Genomic DNA, 22,654 nt, shown 5'->3' with positions numbered 1-22,654 from the left:
TAAAAATTAACTTATGGTTTTTTTCAATTCTTTAAGGTCAAATGGACGCTTTTTTTTTTGGTCAGGATTGTGGGTCACAAAGGACTCAAACCCAATAAACAGAAATCTTATTCCTACCCAACCCAATTCAAATCACTAACTTGTCTGTTCCTCAAACTGACGATAGCGAGTAAGCTCCTGTATTCTCCATTGCTGTGGCTCTTGTGCATCTTTTCCTAATAGGCTCTTTTGTGCCAATCATAAAAGTTGTCGTGCCACGCCATTGATGGAGGTGCCGTGCCGTGCCATTGATGAAGAACCAAGAAGATGATGATGCCATCATTCATGGTGACGAGCAAAACCATGAACTTTGTTGGTCTGGGATGAGAATACCGCCTCTGTCTCAGATCAGAACTGATCTAGTTTGATGTACTTTCATTATAAAACCAAAGTTTCGCCACCTCTCATGAATATCACCCGACTCTACCCATTCAATTCTGCTATGCTTGCACTTGTTCTCCTATTGGTTACTCCCTTTTTCGCTCCCTTGTCATGATGGATTCAATAGGTGGAGGTGGATTCCAGGCGCACCCAATTCCAAGCTCATTTGATGAGGTTGCCTTTGCTACTTGATGTGCCAGTTCATTGCCTTCCTTGAGACTCCAGGTAAAACCACATTCTCTAATGTTCCGAGCCAATTCTTGAATATCCCTTAGAATCGGATCCATCTCACATATACCGTTTTTTGCTTTAATTGCTTGGGTGAGAGGTAGGCAATCCGACTCTATAAGGATCTTCTCTAATTGAAGGTTTTTTGTTAAAATTAATGCATTTCTTATTCTTTCAGCTTCTGCAGCTAGACTTGACGCAGTCTTGAACTTGGCGTAAACTCCCGTCATTAGTTTGCCGGTACTATCTCGAACCACTACTGTCGAGACTCCTTCTGATATTTTCGTCCTGTATGTAGCATCAACATTTGCTTTTAACCACTGTCCTGGGAGAGGTCTCCAGGTAATTCTTCTTCTACTCTTTTTGCATTCTATTTGTTGGATGGTGATGATTATTTTCTTTCTTGGTTGCATTTCTGAATTCTGCTTCTGAAATCCTTGCTTTAATGATTGTTGCCTTTGGGTCTATGACTGATCTTTGATATATATGCTGACATCTGAATCTCCAAACCTCCCAACTCAGAAATCCCAATTTAGCAATCATGATCTCTCTGTCCTCTTTCCCTTCTGCTTTAATTTTTTGTATTTTTTTTCCATAAGCCACTTTTCAAATGATGTCACATTCTGTATAAATTGAATGCATTGACTATGGGATCCAAACCAAACAGGTCTAGTCCACGGGCAAAGAAGCAGAGCATGTTCGGTAGTTTTTTTTCTGATTCTCACATATTTGACACATAGGACTTTTGAGTATCTTCTTCTTGTAAATATTTTTGCTAACTGGAATAGCATCATGAACCGCCCTCCATAAAAAATTTTGATCTTTCGAGGTGTCTGCATATTCCATATACAACTCCATAGCTCTCTTAGATCCTCACTAGTTGATGGTGATCCTTTTTCTTCTACTATTTTTTCTATTTTAGCAGCATAGTGTCCCGTTTTCACCGTATATTCACTGTCTCTTCTATTTGGCCATATTAGTGTGTCTTCCTTCTTGATCAAGCACATTGGTGTTTGTAAAATTTTTTCTCCGATGGTTTCTGAAAAAAAGCTCCCTAATCTTCTCCTGATTCCATCCTCCTTCTCCCTTCAATAAGTCCTTAACATTTTTCACCCTTGAATCTCTGACTCCATCTATTCCCCTAAATTTGAGAACCCATCTATCTTCCCAAATTTTTATTTTTGATCCATCTCCCACACTCCATCTACCCTGTCTCCTTAAAAAATCACGCCCTTTAATTAGACTCTTGCATGCCCATGATGCCCCCTTACAATCCCTAGCTTCCCAAAAATCCTTATTAGGAAAGTACAAAGCTTTTAAGATCTTAACCCAAATTGCTTCTGGATCTTTTATAATTCTCCACGCTTGTTTTGCAAGATAAGCCAAGTTTTAACATTATAAATCCCTCAAACCCAAACCACCTTCTTTTTCACTCATTGTGATCTTCTTCCAGCTCCTCCAATGTATTCCCTTATCTTTTCCACTACTAGCCCACCAAAATTTTGCTATCTTCGAGCTTATCCTTTGGCAAAAATATTTTGGTAGCATAATTATGTTCATTGCATAAGCCGAAATAGCTTGAACTACTAATTTAATCAAAGTTTCTTTTCCGGCTTGATTCAAAAGCATCTCCTTCCATGCTTTCAATTTGTTTATTACCTTTTCCTCTATCCATGCTAATGCTCTACATTTAGATCTACCCCACTGCGCCGGTAACCCAAGATACATCCCAGGGTTATCCCAAGTTGGCATACCTAAGATCTCTTCTATATTAACCCTTACCTGAATTGGAACTTGACTTCTAAAAATAATTCCAGATTTTTCTAAGTTAATTTTTTGTCCTGATGCTTGAGTGTATTTATTTAGTATAACAATAATTTGATAGAGTTCCTCCTCTTTTTCCTCTGCAAATATAATACAATCGTCTGCAAAAAGTAAATGAGTAATAGTTGGAGCTGACAGTGCTAACCTGAAACCTAAAATGCTACTCTCCGTTCTCGCTTCTTCCATTAGGATAGTAAAGACTTCTGCCGCCATAATGAATACGTAAGTTATTATGGTAAGAGTGGGTCTCCTTGCCTAAGGCCTCTTTGGGGATTAATCTTCCTTGAAAACTTGCCATTTACTTTAAATTTATAACTTGCACTCTTAACACAAGTCATAACCAGTTGAACCCATTTCTTATCAAAACCGAATGCACCCAATACCTTCTCCAAAAAATCCCACTCTAAACGATCATAAGTTTTATTCATATCTAACTTGACTACTAAATTCTGAGATCCATCTCTTCCTTTCTTTCCTAGTCTATGAAAGGCCTCTTGAACTACGAGAATATTATCCTGTATATATCTTCCTCTCACAAACGCACTCTGAATAGGTGATATAATTTTTTCCAGCATTCCTCTCAGTATTAGCACAATAATCTTGGTTATGATCTTGTAAATAAAGTTACAGCAACTTATCGGTCTTAGTTGGCTGAGACTTTCTGGTTGTTTAAATTTTAGAATTAACACCATAATTGTTTCTCCTATGTCTTTTGGCATGACCCCTGTCTGAAAAAATTTCCTCACTACATCACATACCTCTCTACTAATAATGTCCCAATGCTTGTGAAAAAATAGCCCATTCAGTCCATCTGGCCCTGGAGCCTTTAGACTTCCCATGCTGAAGGCTGCCGTTCTAATCTCTTCATCTGAAACGTCTTTCAAAAGCACTTCATTTATTCTTTGATCCACTCTCTTTGGGATTCTTCTTATGTAATCCTCCACATTTCTTCTTGTTGTGGTTGAGAACAGATTGGAAAAGTGATTTTTGATTAGTTTCATTACATCATTTTCTCCACTTACCCATTGTCCATCTTCTTTCTTCAACTTGTCAATTCTATTCCTGTCCCTTCTTTGGATTGTATTTGTAGTAGCATGGAAAAAAGATGTGTTCTTGTCACCCCACTTCAACCACTTAATTCGAGACCTCTGTCCCCAATATTTCTCTTTTCTTCTCCATAATTGGCTAGTCTCTTCTTTTAATTTCTGTATTTGCCTTTGCTGTTCTTCTGAAAATTTTATGTCTTGAAGCTTTTTCAAACCCTCCCTTAGTCGGTTAACTTCTCTGTCAGCTCTCACGAAGGTATTTTTACTCCATTGCGTCAACTCCCTCTTGCAATTTCTCATGTTGCGCAACAATTTTCCCCATTTATCTCCTCGAAGTGCCTTGATTTTGTCAACCTCTTCTGATGATATTGTTGCAGTCTTCATGATCATCCCAAAATGCCTCATATCGGAATTGCCTTGTAAAATTTCTTTTCGATTTAAGAGTGAGATGGATTGGACAATGGTCAGAACTAATGGCTGGTAATGCTGTAAGTGTGGCATTCTGGTACTGGCTCCTCCATGCCCAGTTCACTATGTCTTATCTATTCTCTCTCTGGTTACAAAACCATTCTTTGGATTGCTGAACCATGTAAATCTTCCCCCTTTTAGATCAATATCCATTAGCCCATTCTCATTAACAAATTTCCTGAAGGCTTCTAATTGTTCTTTTGGCTTTGGATGTAGTCCTACTTTCTTCTCTTGTCCCATAATGTCATTAAAATAGCCAATATACATCTGAGTTTCCCCTTGGTCCAGGTTCTATCTTGTTAATTCCCTCCATTGTGCTCGTCACTTGTTAAACCTGGGCTCACCATAAACAAAACAACAGCTCCAAACAAAGCTATTACTATCACTAATACGAGCTTTAATATAATTGTCGGACCATAAATAAAAAGTCAACTTTTAGATTTTTATTCCATAGTAAGCACAGACCTCCAGACAAATCCTGGGAATTTACACAAAAGGGTTTGTCAAAATGAAATCTCCTCTTAAGTTTTTCAATTTTGCACTCTTTAGCCCTTGTCTCTATGAGAAACAAAATATCTGGCTTCACTCTTTTGCAGAGATCTAGAATCTCTGCTACTGTTACAGGGGCCGATACCCTGTGATAGTTCTAATTTAATATACTCATGGCTTAGGGTGGGGCTTGTATTGGCCCCCCTCCTCAGCCTTACTATATGCTAACTTGTTGTCATCTTCTTTGATAGATAGTTCCTTGTTCTGTCCATCCTGTTTTGCCCTCTAGTTTACCTCTCTTCCGTCTTCCACTTCTTTCCAATTCTTCCTCTCTTTCATCTACACCTTCTTTGACCGTGAGTTGCTCTTGCTTATCTCTTTTCTTTTTTATGCTAAGCTTGCTTCTCATCTTATGCACCAGCTCTATTTTCCATAGTTGTAAGAACCGAACCGGTGATCGAACCGGTCAGGTTACTGGTTCACTGGTTTATTGGTTCAACCGATAAACCGTTGGTTGAACCGGTAAAACCGGTTTCACATGAATAAAAATTATAAAATACTAAAAATAGTCATAAACTTAATAAATTCAAAATACATATTGTTAGTTCTTCACCAACATTTTAAAGACAACCAAATTTCAAAGTCTAAATATAACTAATACAAAGATAAACATGAAAGTAGTTAGTACTTAGTACTAGTACATTAGTATCTTAGTTAAACACAATATGGATAACAATTCATAAACTAAATCCAAGGAGTGATTTCGAAGTCGGCAAGTTGCTCTTCATCTGACAAATGTGGAGCTACATCCTGATTGGTTTCATTTTGATTTGCATTTTCCACAGAATTATTAGCTCCATCATCCTCCCGATCATCTTCCAAATCCAATTGATCTAGCATTATAGATAATGTTTCACAAATCAAGATAAAAAATAATATAAAACATGTTATAAGGCATGCAAAAATCATAGTTGATCAAAATTCATAAATAAATAAAAGCATACCTAAATCATCTAAAGGTGATTGAAGAGACATATTTGCAAGATCATTTCGTAAAGCATCAATTTCTTCAGGAGTTAAAAATGGTGGTGAATCTTCCAGTATCCATTCCGAATGATCCTCAAATGCATCAAGACAAATTGGATCATAAACTTGGTTTCTCATTTGGTTCCTATGTTATCAATATATTTCGTTACTCATGTGATGATTAAGATTTTAAAATAATGCTTTCAAGTTTCAACTTAAAACAATCAAGAAAGTACCTTTGTTGTAACCTTAAGTTGTAATGAACATAAACAAGATCATTAAGTTTTTGATGCTCTAGCCGATTCCTCTTCTTTGAGTGAATGTGTTCAAAAATACTCCAGTTACGCTCGCAACCTGAAGAGCTACAAGTCTGGCTTAAAACACGAATAGCCAACTTTTGCAAATTTGGTGCTCCACAACCATAAGATTCCCACCATTGATCTTAACATAAAAAACAGATAAATAATTTATCACAATCATAAATATCACATAATAAATTCATCACAGTAGTAAAAGACCAAATTTATGAAGAAATTTCACCTGGCATAACAGTGGTTCGTTCACGTATTGCAGAAGGTCTTCCAAAATCTTTCTCAGCATTCTTAAAGATCCTTTTCTCACTTGTCAGCTTAGAATTCAATACAGGATCATCATAAGCATATTTCTCAATGACATCCAACAAGCCAGAAATCGTTTCTTTGTGATTTTCAAATTCTCCAGCATTAAATCGAAAAGCTGGATTTAACCAATAACCAACGGCATGAAGATTTCTCTTAAGTTGTGCATCCCAACGGGTATCCAAAATCTTCAGATAAGGATCAACAACCTTCTTTCTTTTCTGAAACCTCCTCACCATTTCTTCTCTAGCCTTATAAATAGCTTGATAAAGATAACCCATGGCAGGTCTGTCTTCACTATCCACAATACGTAAAACATGAACAAGTGGAGAAGTAAGCTTAACAATATCAGTGCATTGACTCCAAAATTTAGAATCCAAGACTTGATCCACGAATTTCTTAGCTTTGGCTTCTTTGGAGTAAGCTGAGCTTGTAAATTCTTTAGAAGTCACCATAGCTCTCAGAGGATCTTTTTGAGCTAAAATACTTTGCAAAGCAATGAAATTAGTAGCAAATCGAGTTGGAGCTAGACGAAGTATTTCCCGCCCACCTGTAAACTTTCTCATCAAGAACAGTGGATAGCAATGATTATAGATATACTTAGTGATCAGTGAAGCTTGTGACACAGTTTGACTCACTTCTTGCAACTTCCCAATATCTTGAAACATCAGATTAACACAATGAGTTGCACAAGGGGACCAATACAATTTAGGAAACTCAGCCTCCAACAATCTTCCCGCAGCAACATAGTTTGCAGCATTGTCCGTTACAATATGCACAACATTCTCAGGACCAACAAACAATACAACATTCCTAAACAACTTAAACAAATTTTCAGCAGTTTTTGAGATATTAGAAGCATCAACTGACTTTAGAAAAACAGTTCCTTTAGGACAATAAACTAAAAAATTAATCAAAGTACGCCTACAACGATCAGTCCATCCATCGGCCATAATAGTGCATCCAGTTTGCTTCCAAATCTCACGATAACCATCAATCATCTTCCTCACATCCTCAACTAATTTACTCAACAAATACCCACGGACTCTTGGATAACTTGGCCCTTTATACCCTGCACCCATGCTTGCAATAGCATCAATCATTGGCTGATAGTAAGCTGAATTAACCGCATTAAATGGAACAGAGGCATCCACCATCCATTTTGCAATAGCAATATCACACTTCTCCACAATTTCTTTGCTTTGAAGAACGCTTTTGATAGTTGGTTGAGCTCCGGGTGTTGTTGCCGATGGAAAATAGGATTGTAAACCTTTGACTTGTTTTCCTTTTCTAGAGATAGGTGTTGGAACCCTGGATTTTTGTTGTTGTTGCATCTCATTACGTTCGATCTCGTCAAATTCTCTTTCAACATCATCACAAGCATTATAACTTTCGGCATATTGTTCTTGAGTTTTTCTTTTCTTGCTTCGAAGCTCTTCAATACTTTCATGGAATTGGTGTCTCACTGCAGCTGGCACCTTTCGACAAGACTCAATATCTCCTCCTTTTCCAGCCAAATGAAGTTTAAACCGATGAATTCCTCCACCCCTAATAAGCTTCTCACAATATATGCATAGCAGAATTGTTTTTCCAGACTCCACAACTTGTTTACAATGACCCCATGCAGGATCGGTTTTTGCTCTATTATTGTTTTTTTGGGTTCCGATTGATGCATCAGGAGTTGATCCTTGTTCTTGCGAAGATGGTGTTTCTGATGGTGTATTCGCAGAAGCCATTCTAAAAGAATATGGAGTAGCAAAACCGCAAAATTATAAAACAATAGCAATCCTAAATTCCCTAGTTCCTATTCCCTATTAAGCAAGACAGCAACCTTAAATTCTTAAATAGTTAAATTTCCTATTCAGCAAGACAAGCAAATTCATATTTCATAGATTCAAATCAAGCATATAATCCAACAGTTTCATATTTCCAGTACAAATCAACAAAACATAAATTTACAATAGTAACTTCCCAACAGTTTCATATTTCCAGTACAAATCAAGCAACTTCCCAACAGTTTCATATTTCATGTCCTAATCCAATAGTAAATTTACAAGGAAATTCAACAAGCATATTCAACAAGGAAATTCAACAAGCATATTAACTAATTAAAGTGTAATGTATTCAACAGTTTCAAATTTCAACAAGCATATTCAACAAGGAAATTCAGCTTAACAGAACTCTCTATAACAGAACAGAGCAGATCAGCAGAGTGTAATGTATTTCACACAATAATCATTAAACTTCAAGTGCAGAACAGAGAAGAAGCAGATTACAGAACTGGAGCAGTGGAGCTTACCTGTTCAGACTTAAGAGTCACAGAGCAGTAGCACTAGAGCAGAAGGGCGACGGCGAGGGCGACTGGGCGAGGGCGACTGGGCGAGGGCGACGGCGCGCAACGGCTGACCGGCGAGTTCGCGGGTGGCAGATCTGCTGTTCGGAGAGGATGACGGGCTGAGTTGGTTGAGTTGGTTTCTTCAGAGCTCAGACCGCCGGTGAGACGAAGAGGATGACGGGCTGGGGGCTGGGCGAGTGAGGTTAGGGCGGCGGACCGGCGGAGGGCTGGTAGTGGTAGCCTGGTAGGGTTTCGCCGTTAGGGTTGGGGGAGGGAAATTTTGGAACTGAAGTGCAAAATGGGATCGGGTGGGGCGTGGGGGGTGGTAGCCCGTAGGGCTTTTCTTTTTTTTGTTTTACATAAACCAAAACGACGTCGTTTTGGAAAAAGATTAAAAAAAAAAAAAATTTCCTGAACCGGTCGGTTAACCAAAAATCGCCGGTTTTCTGGTTTTTATCAAAACCGGCCGGTTCAACCCGGTTCAAGATGGTTCTATTCCTTATCCGGTTACATCACGCAACCGGACCGGTTCTGGGTCCGGTTCACCGGTTTTCCGGTCGAACCGGCCGGTCCGGTCCGATTCTTACAACTATGCTATTTTCCACTTGCTTGTGTCCTCTATCGTTGGTTGCCCCCTTAGCTCCTCATCTTCCTCATTGGCCAGCTCCACTATATAGTAATTTCCATTTTTATTTTTGTACACTTGCATTTCCCAACCTCTGTCTCCTCTATCTCCAAGTTCTCCTTGCTCATTGGTAATATCCATAGGTGCTCCTTGATATCCATTAAGACTAGCTTGTCGTTTTTCTCCTTCTGCTTCTTTGTTTGATTTTCTTCCATGCAGATCTTTGAATAATTCTCCAATATTTTTATTCCCATTCTCCTCTCTTATTTTCCTTTGTTTCAATGTCTCTACAATCCAATCACATGTGCTGGTTGCTTCATAATAATCCTCCATGGACTCTTGCCTCTACAACCCATTCCTTTTACTTGTGTTACATCTTCTGGCCTTATGCTTTTGGGCTCAGTAGACTCTTACATCCATTCTATCATTATTGGGCTTTCTTCCACGTTACTTATTGGGCCTAGTGGCTTTATATTTTTCTCTCACTCATTTTCTTTCTCCTTTAGGCCCCTTTTACCCTTCTGTAATTCTTCAAGAAGGTTCTGATCCCTTCTATTTTGATTAATTCCTTTTGTTTACTGATTTTCTGGGATTTTCCCAACTGATCTGACAAAACATTACCTTCTTCTCCCTTGTTCATCTGATTATCTTGACTTTCACCTAAATTTTTGCTGCTCTCCTTCTGTAACAGTCTACTAAGGCATGAGCATCTTGTCTATTTTTTCCTAGTGAATTTGCATCTAAATTGTTGAGTTTAATTAAGAATTAATTATATTTTAGCCACTATGGATGCTATTTTGAGTTTTGTGCAATTTTATTTATTTCAGGTAGCATTCGGATGGATTTGATGAAAGTTTCTGCAGAGAAAGAGAAGAAACCAAGGAGATGACCAGCGAATATCGACGCAGACGCATGGCTCACGTGACCGCGCGGAATGGAAGAAATCGCAATGACGCGATCGCGTGCCTGACGCGAACGCGTGGACTAGAATCTGCACAAATGACACGAACGCGTGGATGACACGGACGCGTCACCTAAGCGATCTGCAGAATTGACAGAAAACACTGGGGGCAATTTCTGGGCTGTTTTAACTCAATTTTCAGCCCAGAAAACACAGATTAGAAGCTACAGAATGGACAGAACAAGTGGTCCCCACCCATCAACTGAAGATCTGTTAATTAATTCAAATTTAAATTCAAATCTTAAATTAGGAAAAGATATTATTTTAATTTTTAGTTTTAGATATTAGATTTTAAATTTATTAGGATTAGTTATAAAAGGAGGAAGCTTTCCTTCCTTAGTAGACGTTCCATTAGGGGGATTCCATTAGAGAATTCTATACAAATTTACATTCTACATTCCATGAGCAACTAATCCTCCATTGTTAAGGTTAGGAGCTCTGTCTACTTCTATGGATTAATTTTATTGCTTTTTCTATTTTAATTTATGTATGGATTTATAATTTAAGAATTGTTTTTGCTCTTTATTTTATGAATTTGGGTGGAATGGAAGTATGACCCTCTTTCTATTTGAGTTCTTGTAAAACTTGGAAAAGCTCTTTACTTGAACAACAGCTTGAAAACATATTCTCCTAAATTTTAATTATCTGGATTTAATGGGATACGTGACATATAATCCTTTTATTTTTGGGTAATTAGAATTTTTGTGGCATATAAACTGGAATTTAATCATCACCCTCTAATTGGAATTAATTGACCAAGGAATTGGCTGTTGATGAATTTTAGAGGAGACTAGAAAGGTTTAAGGAATTAGGGTCTAATCACATATAGTTTGCCATAAATTAAATCCTACATAATTAAAATAGTCAGTAAGAAAAGTTAATCCAGAAAAATAGATAACTCTGAAGTTTTAACTATTTTCTCCCATATTTTATTTTCAATTTATTTACGTGTCTGTCTTTGATATTCTGAGTTACTATTTAATGCTTTTTGAACATCAACACTCTTTTCTATTTGTCTAACTAATCCTATCAAACACTATTGTTGCTTAATCCATCAATCCTCGTGGGATCGACCCTTACTCACGTAAGGTATTACTTGGTACGACTCGGTGCACTTGTCGGTTAGTTTGTGGGTTGTAAAATTCCGCATCAAGTTTTTGGCGCCGTTGTCGGGGATTGACTGTGATTAACAACTATTAGTTGTTTGATTGTTTAGATTAGACATTTTAATTTTAATTTTATTTAAATATTATTTTATTATTTTTTGAAAAAAAAATATTTCCCCTTAGTTCCTTTTTTTTTCGTTAGCGTAACCCCCCTCCCCTTTGTACCTTTTTTTTTACTTTTATAAATAATAATAATAATAATAATAATAATAATAATAATAATAATAATAAAATTAATTAAAAAATTAAAAAATATTTAAATAAATAAATAGTACTAATATTTTTTTATCTTTGAAATTAAGTTTGGTGTTTCTTATTTAGTTTTATTTTAATTTTTCTTATTTTAATTTTTAGAATTCTGTTCTTTCTTCTTTGCTTTCCTATTTACCACATGGTACGTTTAATTCTGTTTGGTGTATTGTGTTAAGGAAAAATAATGGAGAGAGATCATATGGGTTACTACTCACAACCGAGTAGTGATTCATATTATTGTGGATGGGAGAACTACCCAAATTTTGGTTGGCAGAGTCAAAATCAAAGAAACTTCAATGCTCCATGTTCCAACTATCTAAAGCCACCATCTCCATATTCATATCAAGAGCCACCATCAGATATTGAAGCTCCTCAGAACAAGGGTGTTATGGAAGTAAAAACTCTTAATGCTATTCTTACTCAGAACAAGCTTATGTTTCAGCAATTAAATCTACTTACTCAACAAATGGGTAGCATGCAAGTTTCAGCTATCAACACCCAAAATCCTCTTCAAGATACCTATTCTAAGACCTACAATCAGAGATGGAGAAATCTACCAAATTTTGGATGGAGGGACCAACCTCAGAGACCTCAGAACTTCAACAATAGTTCTCAGGACAATTTCTAGCAGAACAATGATTTGGAAGCAATATTGACAGGTTTTAGACAGGAAACCAGAGCATCCATCAAGAACCTGGAGATTCAAATGGCTCAATTAGCCACAAAGGTTAATGAAATTGATCAGAGGACCACTAATAGCCTTCCTGGTAACACAATTCCAAACCCAAGAGAGGAAGGCAAGGCTATCACCTTGATAAGTCGACAAATGGCAAGTATGGAAGCACAAGTTAATGAGGAGCCAGTAGAAAAAGATTGCAATGTTATTCAACTGAGAAGTGGTAAAGTAGCTGACTCTAAGACCAAGGTCAATGAAGAGTTAGTTGAAAAAGAAAGCTACCAAGAGGAAGAGGTTGAAATAAAGGAAGCTTGCAAAGAGGTGGAAGAATTCAAAGAAGAACACAAGGGAGTGGAGCTTGCAAGACCTCTTCCAAAGCCATCACCATCCAATGCAACATTCAAGTGGGTAAAATTTCTATCCTTAACCCTTACTTTCCAACTTGAATATGGGCTACTGGAGACGGATGGTCAACTTAGAGCTCTTTGTGGCATTAAGAGTAAGAGGAAGATGGTTAGTGGTAAGAGCTGTCAAGCAAGGTTCAATATGGTTGCATGCTCCAAATTGAAGTGCAAGGATTGGTGTAGAGCTAATCTAAATGGGTCTAGAAGGTTGTTTGGATGTCTCTGTGAGAATTCAGATTGCTTGCCACCCGGTGGGAACAATGGTGATACACAAGAAGACGGGTGTAAAAGCAAGGTTTGGGACCCTGGAATTCATTCCCAAAATACACACTCTTGGGGCTTTGTCACTTGCTTCAACTTGCTCAAAGGCGTTATGCATCTACTTTGGGATCCCGGTAGCCATTGGAATTACAAACATTGGTGGAGATTCCTAGATCAGTACAAGCACAAGCCACCATGACAAGACGCTCACAACATGTCAAACTTAAGGACTTTAACTAAAATTGCTTGGTTGGGGACAACCCACCGTGGTATGATCGTTCTTTTTCATTCTTAGTTGTTTTTCGTAGTAGTAGTTTTCTTACTTAGTTGATTTTTATTAAGTTCTTACTAATTTTCTGATCATGCAGCTATTTTATCACAGGAACCGAACACCTCAGGCTAAAAAAAAAAATTTGCACACGACGCGCAAGCGTTGCTGACGCGTACGCGTCAGATAGGCGTGCGTGAAAAATAAATTTGAACAGAGAGTTGCACGGGAGTGGCGCAGGAACCAAGCCTTTAGCACAAGCAAGCTCACGCGGACGCGCACCCCACGCGGACGTGTCGATTGTGATTTTCGCCATCCACGCGGGCGCGTCACCGACGCGAACGCGTGACCTGCAGAATCGACGTAAAAGGGTATTTGGGCAGAGAGTTGTGCGGGCTTGGGGCAAAAAGTGTGCTAGAAGCACAAATTTTGTCACGCGGACGCGTGACTGACGCGTTCACGTCAGTTGCACATATGGCATTCCACGCGAGCGCGTGCTTGACGCGCACGCGTCGAATGAAAATTTGGTTCCCAAGCCATGCAAACAGAAAGTCGTGCGGGCGCGCGGCTGGCTTCGCGCGAATCGCACAAAATCCAGGGCACGCGGACGCGTGCATGACGCTAACGCGTCATTATGAAGAATACGCGACCCACGCGTACGCGTACCGTATGCGTACGCGTCGCTTGCGCCGCCCAGTATTCTTTCTCTCTCTCTCTCCCTATCCTAATTCTCTCTTATTCTTTTATCCTTTTATTTTTCTCTCCTCATAATATTTGTCTCTTTCTATTTTCAGTTCTTCTTTGCTTGAGGACAAGCAAACCTTTAAGTTTGGTGTTGACGCTTCGCTTAAGGGTTTTCTATTTATTCCTATGGCACCAAAAGGGAGGCGAATCATCTTCACTAAGGAGCACAACCTGAAGAATAAAACGTCCGCTAGGATAACTAAGGTGGTTGTGTTCATTTCATTTTTATTCCTCCCCTCTTTGTCTATGTTATGTTCCGGTTTTTTGCCATTTTGCTTTGTTTGTTGCATGATCCTTTATTATTTAGAATCCTAGGACTAGTTTAGTTTTCTTTTAATTGCTTTAATGCTGAAAAGATGTTTCATGTACCACTCACTAAACTTGAATCTAAAAAAAAAAAGAAAAAGAAGTGATGTATTGCATGAGAAATTGAGTTAATTTTAAGAATAGTCTAATTTACTTAAATGTGATGGTATTTTTTGTGATTCTGAATGCATGCTTGAACAGTGCATAATTTTGATAGTGAAGCTTATGAATGTTAAAATTGTTGGCTCCTGAAAGAATGATGAAAAAAGAGAAATGTTAGTGATAATCTGAAAAATCATAAAATTGATTCTTGAAGCAAGAAAAAGTAGTGAAAAACACAAAGCTTACGAAAAAAAAATTCAAAAAAAAAATATAGAGAAAAAAAGAAAAAGAGCAAGTAGAAAAAGCCAATAACCCTTCAAACTAAAAGGCAAAGGGTAAAATGGATCCAAGGTTTTGAGCATTAATGGATAGGAGGGCCCAAAGGAATAAAATCCTGGCCTAAGCGGCTGAATCAAGCTGTCCCTAACCATGTGCTTGTGGCGTGAAGGTGTCAAGTGAAAAGCTAGAGACTGAGCGGTTAAAGTTGTGGTCAAAAGCAAAAAGAGTGTGCTTAAGAGCTCTGGGCACCTCTAACTGGGGACTCTAACAAAGCTGAGTCACAATCTGAAAAGGTTCACCCAATTATGTGTCTGTGGCATTTATGTATCCGGTGGTAATACTGAAAAACAAAATGCTTAGGGTCACGGCCAAGACTCATAAAGTAGCTGTGTTCAAGAATCAACATATTGAACTAGGAGAGTCGATAACACTATCTGAATTCTGAGTTCCTATGGATGCCAATCATTCTAAACTTCAAAGGATAAAAGTGAGAGGCCAAAACTGTTCACGATTGCAGCTGTAAACCCCACTATAAGAAGAGACTTGAGCCTAATCAAACTCTCATTCCCATGCAAATTCACATCCTAAGCTTATATTAGTTTTGGTTGCTTGAGGACAAGCAACAGTTTATGTTTAGTGTTGTGATGCGTGAGCATCTTGTCTATTTTTTCCAAATGAATTTGCATCTAAATTGTTGAGTTTAATTAAGAATTAATTATATTTTAGCCACTATGGATGCTATTTTGAGTTTTGTGCAATTTTATTTATTTTAGGTAGCATTCGGATGGATTTGATGAAAGTTTCTGCAGAGAAAGAGAAGAAACCAAGGATATGACTAGCGAATACCGACGCGGACGCATGGCTCACGCGACCGTGCAGAATGGAAGAAATCGCAATGACGCGATCGCGTGCTTGACGTGAACGCGTGGACTGGAATCTGCACAAATGACGCGAATGCGTGGATGACGCGGACGCGTCACATAAACGATCTGCAGAATTGACAGAAAACGCTGGGGGCAATTTCTGGGCTGTTTTAACTCAATTTTCAGCCCAAAAAACACATATTAGAAGCTGCAGAATGGACAGAACAAGTGGTCCCCACCCATCAACTGAAGATCTGTTAATTAATTCAAATTTAAATTCAAATCTTAAATTAGGAAAAGATATTATTTTAATTTTTAGTTTTAGATATTAGATTTTAAATTTATTAGGATTAGTTATAAAAGGAGGAAGCTTTCCTTCCTTAGTAGACGTTCCATTAGGGAATTCTATACAAATTTACATTCTACATTCCATGAGCAACTAATCCTCCATTGTTAAGGTTAAGAGCTCTGTCTACTTCTATGGATTAATTTTATTGCTTTTTCTATTTTAATTTATGTATGGATTTATAATTTAAGAATTGTTTTCGCTCTTTATTTTATGAATTTGGGTGGAACGAAAGTATGACCCTCTTTCTATTTGAGTTCTTGTAAAACTTGGAAAAGCTCTTTACTTGAACAACAGCTTGAAAACATATTCTCCTAAAATTTAATTATCTGGATTTAATGGGATACGTGACATATAATCCTTTTATTTTTGGGTAATTAGAATTTTTGTGGCATATAAACTGGAATTTAATCATCACCCTCTAATTGGAATTAATTGACCAAGGAATTGGCTGTTGATGAATTTTAGAGGAGACTAGAAAGGTCTAAGGAATTAGGGTCTAGTCACATATAGTTTGCCATAAATTAAATCCTACATAATTAAAATAGTTAGTAAGAAAAGTTAATCCGGAAAAATAGATAACTCTAAAGCCTTAACTGTTTTCTCCCATATTTTATTTTCAATTTATTTACGTGCCTGCCTTTGATATTCTGAGTTACTGTTTAATGCTTTTTGAACATCAACACTCTTTTCTGTTTGTCTAACTAATCCTATCAAATACTATTGTTGTTTAATTCATCAATCCTCGTGGGATCGTCCCTTACTCACGTAAGGTATTACTTGGTACGACCCAGTGCACTTGCCGGTTAGTTTGTGGGTTGTAAAATTCCGCATCATCTACCTACTCCACTGGCAACTGATGTTTGTGACTTCTATACTTCTATGTTCTCACCGTGTAATTCACGCACCTCCTCCTCTGTGTCAGACACATGATCCTTGTTCATCTCTCTAATTCTTCCTCCTATGTATCACAGAGATTTTGCCTAACTAACCCCATTCTAGCCTTGTATCTGGCTCACTCACATCCCAATTTGTCATTGCCATTTCATTTTTGCACTCTTTCTTCCTAAGTCCCACACTGCCGCAGTTTAGACAATATGCATCTTGCAACCGCTCATATTTGAACTCTATTCGTGTGTTGGGTAATTTGTCCCTCTTCATCCAAAAACCAGTATGTAATGGTTTGGCAATCTCCAAAGCTACTCTAACTCTTAAAAATGTCTGCAGCAATATGTTGTTCTTAATGGAATTTTCCACCTCCACCACTGTCCCCATCTTTTCTCCTATCATCCTTGCAGTTTCCCTATTCATATGCTCAAGTGGGACTCCATGAATCTGCACCCAAAATTCCATGAAGTCGTGCCTAACATTATGAATAGGTTCATCCTATAACCATAGTTGTAGGTTAATTAGATGATTGCTGATGCTCCAAGGTCCTCCTTTTCACATCTACATTCCTTTCCATTTGTCTCTAAAGCTTATCAAAACCTTGTTCCTTCCAGCTTTAGAAATGGACACACCCTCCAAATTTTCCCATATTCCCATGAGTGCGTTTTTGCAAGTTTTGAAGCTGATTTCTTTCTCTGCTATTATCTTTCCAACAATGTTTAGACAATCATCCTTGAAACCCCCATTATCATTTTTGCTGAAGTCTGAAACCTTGCCTTCTATTGATTCTGCAATAAACCTTGCCATGATGTTGCCTTCTTCTTCTTGGCTTCTGTTTTCGTATGCGTCTCCTGTGCTTTATTCTCTTGCCTTTTTTGTAAGCTTTTTGAACTTCTCTAGATTTATCAGTAGATTCATATTAAACAGCTTGGTGTTTAGAATTTGTGGTTGTGTGTTTTGATGATGGTTAGAGGCTTTGGTTTCTTTCGGGTGTGGATGTTTCACTGAGAATAACCTACATTTTCAGATACTCTCCACTCAGAGGAAGTTGCTCTCCAGAAGAGAGAGTTTTTGAAGAGCGACACCATCTAATTGTTGAAGGTCACATTTTTTTTCGAATATTAGACTAGTGTTTGTGTTTGATCGGGAAATGGATCTTTTGGTATGTAATTTGAATTAATGGAAAAAAGGTTATGGGTCTAAATTGCTGGGTCCAACCTACAAGCCCAAATAACGGGGGCAACTTGGTTATTTGGACAACCAAGTGAGGGTAGCACTGGAATTGGAGTGCTCTAGACAAAGGGTAGTTTCATTAACTCACCAAGAAGATACTAGGAATGTCTTGTCAGGTGCATGGTCAAATTCTTTACCCCCAAGCCATGTGTCAAACATGCAGTGCGTTGAGTGGTGGAGGAAGGTTTTGAATTTTTGAATGTTGGCTCTCTCTCTCTCTAACCAAGCACTCTCCTTCCTTGCTTAGTCATTTCATCTTCACCTTCACTATCACTTTCAATTTAACACAAAGGAGAAAAGTTTCATCTTTACTGAGGAAGGTTGAGAAATTTGAGAGTGAAAGTAAAAATAGTGTCACGTGATCTCACTAAATCCAAAATACATATTATTTAATTTTTAAAGCATTATATATATGTAAGTGTACTAGACTTCACTGGTATAGGTTGTAAGATGGATTAGGGACTTGCCGGCCTTGGGCGGTGACTTGAATCTGATCTTCTTGGAGCGGCGGGGGGTGGTACCTACAAAGACACGCCGACACTTAAAGGTTGTTATTTTATCTTATCATGTTGGCTAAGATAAAGAGAGTATTTGAATTTGAATGTTAATTAGGAGTTTGTGGCTATTGGGTCGGTCTGGGCCGAAATGGAAGCCCCTGCTCGGGTAATCGGGTCGTAGCTGCTCTGATTCGGGACCCAAAAGTCGGGTCTAGAACAGTTGTCCCCGGAGCGAGAGAGTATGCTTGCTCAATCTTGTTGCTTGGAGGGATTCATTTTTCCGTGAGTTTGGCACGGAGTGCCGTCCGAGTTCTCTAGCCGAGGTTGGGAAACCGAGCCATGCATTTGACCATTTTGGGGACCGCTTGTTAGGTCCAGAAGTTTTTCTTGTGTCACCAGGAAATGGGGTGATGAGGTCTCTTGATTTTTGGCCAAGATTGGGGTTCTGCGTGTGTTCAGGTCGCTGGGACGTTGCATTTCTTCTAAAGGGATTTCATCCACTGCTGTTCCCAAGGCATCATAATGACGCTTAATGGGAGAAAAGATATTTTGTTGTTATTCCCATTTTGCCTCTGTCCTTTTGTGTTTCCTTTTGAAACATTGGGGGATTTATTTATCCTCATTGTAACCGCTTCTTCTCCTTATTTGCTCTTTCACTTTCTTATAAATGCTTTCTGTAAATTTCTCTGGCGTTGTGTTCCATTTGGGTTTGCTGAACGTTCGGTGGGCTTGTAGTGTTATGTTTCCCTGCACATTGTTGCTTCATTTTTGTCGCTTCTGCTTTAAAACTGGGTTGGTATTTTTTGCCGTTCTAATCATTTATTTTGTTTGTGCATTTTGGTTTTGTTTACGGTTTCTACATTTTTGCATGCTCCTATGCTTAGTAATGGGAAAAGTTGATTGGGATATTGCGTTTCATGTAGTTTAAAGGGTTTTGGAGGTTTTGTTTTGATTGTGGTTTTAGTATAAGTAGCCATTCCCTGTATGTTTGCATTTCTAGGTAGTGGGCTGACAGTGGTACACCGATTTGGATATAGGTATGGTGCGACAGAGGGGAGTTCAAGAGAACCTGGGTCCTATCTTCCCGACAGGGGGTGTGCCAAACTGTTACCACTGAGTAACATCTGATGTGGCGGGCACGCCTTCTCGATTAGATAAGGGGGACATCCAAAGGCTCCGAGATAAAGGGGCGGTGTTGGGAGGTGGTGAGGAGGCGGGGCAGTATGAGTTGGTATTTGGTGCACGAAATTGCAATCACACCTTTGCAACTCCGCACAACTAACCAGCAAGTGCACTGGGTCGTCCAAGTAATACCTTGCGTGAGCAAGGGTCGATCCCACGGAGATTGTTGGCTTGAAGCAAGCTATGGTTATCTTGTAAATCTTAGTCAGGATATCAGAAATTATAAGGATTGATTGTGAAAAGCAAAAGAACATGAAATGGTTACTTGTTTTGCAGTAATGGGGAATAGGTTGAGGTTTTGGAGATGCTCCATCTTCTGAATCTCTGCTTTCCTACTGTCTTCTTCTTCAAACACGCAAGGCTCCTTCCATGGCAAGCTGTATGTAGGGTTTCACCGTTGTCAATGGCTACCTCCCATCCTCTCAGTGAAAATGTTCCTATGCTCTGTCACAGCATGGCTAATCATCTGTCGGTTCTCGGTCAGGCCGGAATAGAATCCAATGATTCTTTTGCGTCTGTCACTAACGCCCCGCCTGCTAGGAGTTTGAATCACGTCACAGTCATCCAATCATTGAATCCTACTCAGAATACCACAGACAAGGTTTAGACCTTCCGGATTCTCTTGAATGCCGCCATCAGTTCTAGCCTATACCACGAAGATTCCGGTTAAAGAATCCAAGAGATAACTACTTAATCTAAGGTAGAACGGAGGTGGTTGTCAGGCACACGTTCATAGTTGAGAATGATGATGATTGTCACGGATCATCACATTCATCCGGGTTAAGAACAAGTATTATCTTAGAATGGAAGCAAGCATGATTGAATGAGAAACAGTAGTAATTGCATTAATCCATCAAGACACAGCAGAGCTCCTCACCCCCAACCATGGGGTTTAGAGACTCATGCTGTGGAAGACACACAAAGAAAACGTGTAAAGTGTCATGAGGTACTGATACAATGTCAAAAGATCCTATTAATAGTAAACTAGTAGCCTAGGGTATACAGAAATGAGTAAATGACTTAAAAATCCACTTCTGGGCCCACTTGGTGTGTGCTTGGGTTGAGCAATGAGGCATTTTCGTGTAGAGACCTTTTCTGGAGTTAAACGCCAGTTTTTATGCCAGTTTGGGCGTTTAACTCCAAGTTTTATGCCAGTTCCAGCGTTAAACGCTGGAATTTCTGAGGCTGATTTGCCACGCCGGTTTGGGCCATCAAATCTTGGGCAAAGTATGGACTATCATATATTGCTGGAAAGCCCAGGATGTCTACTTTCCAACGCCGTTGAGAGCGCGCCAATTGGGCTTTTGTAGCTCCAGAAAATCCACTTCGAGTTCAGGGAGGTCAGAATCCAATAGCATCTGCAGTCCTTTTCAGTCTCTGAATCAGATTTTTGCTCAGAACCCTCAATTTCAGCCAGAAAATACCTGAAATCACAGAAAAACACACAAACGCATAGTAAAGTCCAGAAAAGTGAATTTTAACTAAAAACTAATAAAAATATACTAAAAACTAACTAAATCATACTAAAAACTAAAAACTAACTAAATCATACTAAAAACATACTAAAAACAATGCCAAAAAGCGTATAAATTATCCGCTCATCACAACACCAAACTTAAATTGTTGCTTGTCCCCAAGCAACTGAAAATCAAAATAGGATGAAAAGAAGAGAATATACTATAGATTCCAAAATATCAAGGAAACATAGCTCCAATTAGATGAGCGGGACTAGTAGCTTTTTGCCTCCGAACAGTTTTGGCATCTCACTCTATCCCTTGAAGTTCAGAATGAGTGGCATCTATAAGAACTCAGAACTCAGATAGTGTTATTGATTCTCCTAGTTAAGTACAATGATTCTTGAACATGGCCAGTGTATGAGTCTTGGCTGTGGCCCAAAGCACTCTGTCTTCCAGTATTACCACCGGATACATACATGCCACAGACACATAATTGGGTGAACCTTTTCAGATTGTGACCCTGCTTTGCTAGAGTCCCCAATTGGAGGTGTCCAGGGTTCTTAAGCACACTCTTGTTGCCTTGGATCACAACTTTATTTCTTTCTTTTTCTTTTTCTTTTCTCTTTTTTTTTTCGAAATTTTTTTTTGTATCCACTGCTTTTTCTTGCTTCAAGAATCAATCTAATGATTTTTTAGATCCTCAATAACAGTTCTCTTTTTCCTCATTCTTTCAAGAGCCAACAATTTTAACATTCTCAAAACAACAAATTCAAAAGACATATGCACTGTTCAAGCATTCATTCAGAAAACAAAAAGTATTGTCACCACATCAAGCTAATTCAACTAGTTTCAAGGATAAATTTCGAAATCCTGTACTTCTTGTTCTTTTGTGATTAAAGCATTTTTCATTTAAGAGAGGTGATGGATTCATAGGACATTCATATCTTTAAGGCATAAAATTTCAATTTCATTAATTATGAATTAAGAACAGGACTCAAAGATAAATATAAGATGAGACTAGAAAAAAAAATAAAAATAGAAAACAAAACAAAAGAAAAAAAACGCAAAAACATAGGCTCCTAATGATAGAGGTTTTCACAGAGTTAGGACTCAACAACCTTGATTTTGAGAAGTGGATGCTCCCTCAGCTTGAGAGGAGAGCTTTTGGCGTTTCAACTCTTGGAGTTCACGCCCCTGCTTCTCTTGTTCCTTCAGCAATTTGCAGAGCATGCAGTTCTGATTCTGCTGTTCTTCCTTCAGTTGCTCCATAGTCTTTTGCAACTTGGTGATAGATGCTTCTAGGCTGGTCCAGTAGTCAATTCTTGGGAATTCAGGGAGGAATTCCTGCGCCCTCCTCTTGATAGAGTTGTCTTGCATTTGTCCTTCCATTGACTTCTTGGTGATTGGGTGTTCAATGGGTATGAACTCATCTACTCCCATCTTCACCCCAGCCTCTTTACAGAGCAAGGAGATCAAGCTTGGGTAAGCCAATTTGGCTTCAGTGGAATTCTTATTTGCAATTGTATAGATCTCACAAGCAATCACATGATGAACCTCCACTTCTTTTCCAAGCATAATGCAATGAATCATCACTGCTCTCTTGATGGTGACCTCAGAACGGTTGCTAGTGGGCAATATGGAACGCCCAATAAAGTCTAGCCAACCTCTTGCAATTGGTTTGAGGTCTCCCC

General features: G+C 38.5%; 1 long non-coding RNA gene across 2 annotated transcripts; it reads left to right on the top strand.

The window, feature by feature from the left end:
* Positions 1-59: 59 nt before the first annotated feature.
* Positions 60-15,899, top strand: LOC112797191 (uncharacterized). Of its 2 annotated transcripts, none has more exons than XR_003199676.3 (4): positions 60-645; positions 827-990; positions 9,906-13,064; positions 13,167-15,899. It is a non-coding gene; the product is annotated as an uncharacterized lncRNA (long non-coding RNA). The 2 variants fall into 2 exon arrangements; XR_011881368.1 differs by having other exon boundaries at positions 9,906-13,067.
* Positions 15,900-22,654: the final 6,755 nt, after the last annotated feature.

Source organism: Arachis hypogaea, chromosome 4 (genome assembly GCF_003086295.3).
Source record: "Arachis hypogaea cultivar Tifrunner chromosome 4, arahy.Tifrunner.gnm2.J5K5, whole genome shotgun sequence".
Classification (NCBI taxonomy): Eukaryota; Viridiplantae; Streptophyta; class Magnoliopsida; order Fabales; family Fabaceae; genus Arachis; species Arachis hypogaea.
Note: the sequence above shows the minus strand (reverse complement) of the source record. Positions and strands in the feature narration are given on the sequence as shown.